Source organism: Triticum dicoccoides, chromosome 5B, assembly GCF_002162155.2.
Source record: "Triticum dicoccoides isolate Atlit2015 ecotype Zavitan chromosome 5B, WEW_v2.0, whole genome shotgun sequence".
NCBI lineage: Eukaryota > Viridiplantae > Streptophyta > Magnoliopsida > Poales > Poaceae > Triticum > Triticum dicoccoides.
Window position 1 is genome coordinate 457,174,510 of NC_041389.1, and position 4,979 is coordinate 457,179,488.

Consider the following 4,979-nt stretch of genomic DNA (forward strand, 5'->3'; position numbering starts at 1 on the left):
ACTCAATCATACATAAAAGAATTCAGAGAAGATTCAAATATTGTTCATAGATAAGCTGGATCATAAACCCACAATTCATCGATCTCAACAAACACACCGCAAAAAGAAGATTACATCGAATAGATCTCCACGAGAGAGTGGGAGCACATTGTATTGAGATCCAAAAAGAGAGAAGAAGCCATCTAGCTACGAGCTATGGACCCGGAGGTCTGAAGTAAACTACTCACACTTCATCGGAGGGGCTATGGTGTTGATGTAGAAGCCCTCCATGGTGGATGCCCCCTCCAGCGGAGCTCCGGAACAGGCCCCAAGATGGGATCTCATGGATACAGAAGGTTGCGGTGGTGGAATTAGGTTTTTGGCTCTCCGTCTGATCGTTTGGGGATACGTAGGTATATATAGGAGGAAGGAGTACGTCGGTGGAGCAATAGGGGGGCCACGAGGCAGGGGGCGCGCCCTAGGAGGGGCGCCCCCCACCCTCGTGACCGACTATTCTGCTTCTTGGAGTAGGGTCCAAGTCTCTTGGATCTTGTTTGGTGAGAAAATCATGTTCCCGAAGGTTTCATTCCGTTTGGACTCCGTTTGATATTCTGTTTCTTCGAAACACTGAAATAGGCAAAAACAGCAATTCTAGGCTGGGCCTCCGGTTAATAGGTTAGTCCCAAAAATAATATAGAAGTGGAAAATAAAGCCCAATATAGTCCAAAACAGTAGATAAAGTAGCATGGAGTAATCAAAAATTATAGATACGTTGGAGACGTATCAGGGGCGTGCCCTACAGGGGGGCGCACCCTCCTCTCTCGTGGCCTGGTGCTTGCCCCTTTTGCAGTGTTTTCAGTGCCTAAAATCCTCAAATATTCCAGAAAAAATCATGCTAAATTTGCAAGGCATTTGGAGAACTTTTATTTTCGGACTATTTTTTAATGCACGGATAATTCAGAAAACAGACGGATAATACTATTTTTGCTTTATTTATTCTAAATAACAGAAAGTAAAAAAGAGGGTACAAAAGGTTGTGCCTTCTAGTCATCCATCTCGTGATCATCAAAATGAACCCACTAACAAGGTTGATCAAGTATTGTTAACAAACTCATTCCGAATAACACGGAACCGGAGAAATTTCGAATAACACTAAGTTACCTCAACGGGGATATGAAAATCCCCAACAATAAGAATATCATACTTTTTCTTGATAGTAGGGAGAGGAAATTCAAAACCTCCAAAAATGATAGTTGGAACTTTTTCAATAGAATTGATGCTATGAACTTGAGATTGTTTCCTCGGAAAGTGTATCGTATGCTCATTAGCATTAACATGAAAAGTGACATTGCCTTTGTTGCAATCAATAACAGCCCCTGCATTATTAAGAAAAGGTCTACCAAGAATAATAGACATGCTATCGTCCTCGGGAATATCAAGAATAACAAAGTCCGTTAAGATAGTGACATTTGCAACCACAACAGGCACATCCTCACAAATACCGACAGGTATAGCAGTTGATTTATCAGCCATTTGCAAAGATATTTCAGTAGGTGTCAACTTATTCAATTCAAGTCTACGATATAAAGAGAGAGGCATAACACTAACACCGGCTCCAAGATCGCATAAAGCAGTTCTAACATAATTTCTTTTAATAGAGCATGGTATGGTTGGTACGCCCGGATATCCAAGTTTCTTTGGTATTCCACCTTTAAAAGTGTAATTAGCAAGCATGGTGGAAATTTCAGCTTCCAGTATCTTTCTTTTATTAGTGATGATATCCTTCATATACTTAGCATAAGGATTTACTTTAAGCATATCAGTTAAGCACATACGTAAGAAAATAGGTCTAATCATTTCAGCAAAGCGCTCAAAATCCTCATCATCCTTTGACTTGGATGGTTTGGGAGGAAAGGGCATGGGTTTCTGAACCCATGGTTCTCTTTCTTTACCATGCTTCCTAGCAACAAAATCTCTCTTATCATAACGTTGATTCTTTGATTGTGGGTTATCAAGATCAACAAAGGGTTCAATCTCTACATCATTGTCTTTGCTAGGTTGAGCATCAACATGAACATTATCATTAACATTATCACTAGGTTCATGTTCATCACTTGATTGAGTTTCAGCATCAGAAATAGAAATATCATTAGGATTCTCAGGTGTGTCTTCAGTAGGTTCACTAGAAGCATGCAAAGTTCTATCATTTTTCTTTTTCTTCTTTTTAGAAGAACTAGATGCCTCTAAATTATTTCTCTGAGAATCTTGCTCGATTCTCTTAGGGTGGCCTTCAGGATACAAAGGTTCCTGAGTCATTCTATAGTTCTAGTAGCCACTCTAACAGCAAATTCATTTTTATTATTTAATTCAGGAAGCAAATCATTTTGAGCTTTAAGTACTTGCTCAGCTTGAGTAGCAACCATAGAAGCATATTTGCTAACGCGGTGAAGTTCATCTTTAACTCTAGCCAAATTATCACCTACGCGTCCTATCTCGAAAGCATTATTCTTTAACTCTCTACCAACATAAGCATTAAAACTTTCTTGTCTAGCCATAAAGTCATCAAATTCATCTAAGCATGGGCTATGAAATTTAGTAGAGGGTACTTCAACTTTATCATATCTATAGAGAGAATTTACCTTTACTACCTGTGTCGGGTTATCAAGACAATGTGTCTTCAGGTGGTAAATTAAGACCATGTATTTCTTCAATAGGAGGTAAATTCTTAACATCTTCAGCTTTAATACCTTTTTCTTTCATTGATTTCTTTGCCTCTTGCATATCTTCAGGACTAAGAAATAAAACACCTCTCTTCTTTGGAGTGGGTTTAGGAATAGGCTCAGGAGTTGGCTCAATTGGTTCAGGAATTACTTTAGGAACTGGCTCGGGAAGAGTCCAATTATTTTCATTAGTCAACGTATTATTCAATAGTATTTCAGCTTCGTCGACTGTTCTTTCCCTGAAAACACAACCAGCACAACTATCCAAGTAGTCATTGGAAGCACCGGTTAGTCAATTATAAAAGATATCAAGTATTTCATTTTTCTTAAGAGGATGATCAGGAAAAGCATTAAGTAACCGGAGAAGCCTCCCCCAAGCTTGTGGGAGACTCTCTTCCTTGATTTGCACAAAATTATATATTTCCCGCAAGGCAGCTTGTCTCTTATGAGCAAGAAAATATTTAGCAGAGAAGTAATAAATCATATCCTGGGGACTACGCACACAACCAGGAGCAAGAGAATTATACCAAGTCTTAGCATCGCCCTTTAATGAGAACGGAAATATCTTAAGGATATATAAATAGCGAGACTTCTCATCATGAGTAAATAGGGTGGCTATATCATTCAACTTGGTAAGATGTGCCACAACAGTTTCAGATTCAAGGCCATAAAAAGGATCAGATTCAACTAAAGTAATAATATCAGGATCAAAAGAGAATTCATAATCCTTATCAGTAACACAGATAGGTGAAGTAGCAAAAGCAGGATCGGGTTTCATTCTAGCATTAAGAGACTGATGCTTCCATTTAGCTAATAATTTCTTAAGATCATTTCTATCATTGCAAGCAAGAATTTCCATAGTAGCTGTTTCATGCATAACATAACCCTTAGGAACAACAGGTAAAACGTAATCATTGGGGGGACCTTCATCATCACTATCATCAATAATAGGTTCTTCAATATTTTCATTCCTCCTAAATCTAGCAAGTTGTTCATCTAGAAATTCACCTAATGGCACAGTAGTATCAAGCACAGAAGTAGTTTCGTCATTCATAGCAAAAGTGGCATCATCAATAACATGCGACATATCAGAATTCATAGCAGTAGCAGGTTTAGGTGTCGCAAGCTTACTTATAACGGAAGGAGAATCTAGTGCAGAGCTAGATGGCAGTTCCTTACCTCCTCTCGTAGTTGAGGGCAAAATAGTAGTTCGATCGTCTTTCAAGTTCTTCATAGTGATTAACAGATATAAATCCCAATTGACTCAGAGAATAGAGCTATGCTCCCCGGCAACGGCGCCAGAAATTAGTCTTGATAACCCACAAGTATAGGGGATCGCAACAGCTTTCGAGGGTAGAGTATTCAACCCAAATTTATTGATTCGACACAAGGGGAGCCAAAGAATATTCTTGAGTATTAGCAGTTGAGTTGTCAATTCAACCAGACCTGGATAACTTAGTATCTGCAGCAAAGTGTTTAGTAGCAAAAGTGGTATGATAATAATAGTAGTGGTAGCAAAAGTAAAGATAAATGTTTTTGGGTTTTTTGTAGTAGTTGTAACAGTAGCAATGGAAAAGTAAATAAGCGAAGAACAATATGTGAAAAGCTCGTAGGCAATGGATCAGTAATGGATAATTATGCTGGATGCGATTCCTCATGCAATAGTTATAACATAGGGTGATATAGAACTAGCTCCAGTTCATCAATGTAATGTAGGCATGTATTCCGTAAATAGTCATACGTGCTTATGGAAAAGAACTTGCATGACATCTTTTGTCCTACCCTCCCGTTTTCAGCGGGGTCCTTACGGAAACTAAGGGATATTAAGGCCTCCTTTTAGTAGAGAACTAGAACAAAGCATTAGCACATAATGAATACATGAACTCCTCGAACTACGGTCATCACCGAGAAGTATCGCGATTATTGTCACTTCGGGGTTGTCGGATCATAACACATAATAGGTGACTATAGACTTGCAAGATAGGATCAAGAACACACATATATTCATGAAAACATAATAGGTTCAGATATGAAATCATGGCACTCGGGCCCTAGTGACAAGCATTAAGCATAGCAAAGTCATAGCAACATCAATCTCAGAACATAGTGGATACTAGGGATCAAACCCTAACAAAACTAACTTAATTACATGGTAAATCTCATCCAACCCATCACCGTCCAGCAAGCCTACGATGGAATTACTCACGCACGGCGGTGAGCATCATGAAATTGGTGATGGAGGATGGTTGATGGTGACGACGGCGACGAATCCCCCTCTTT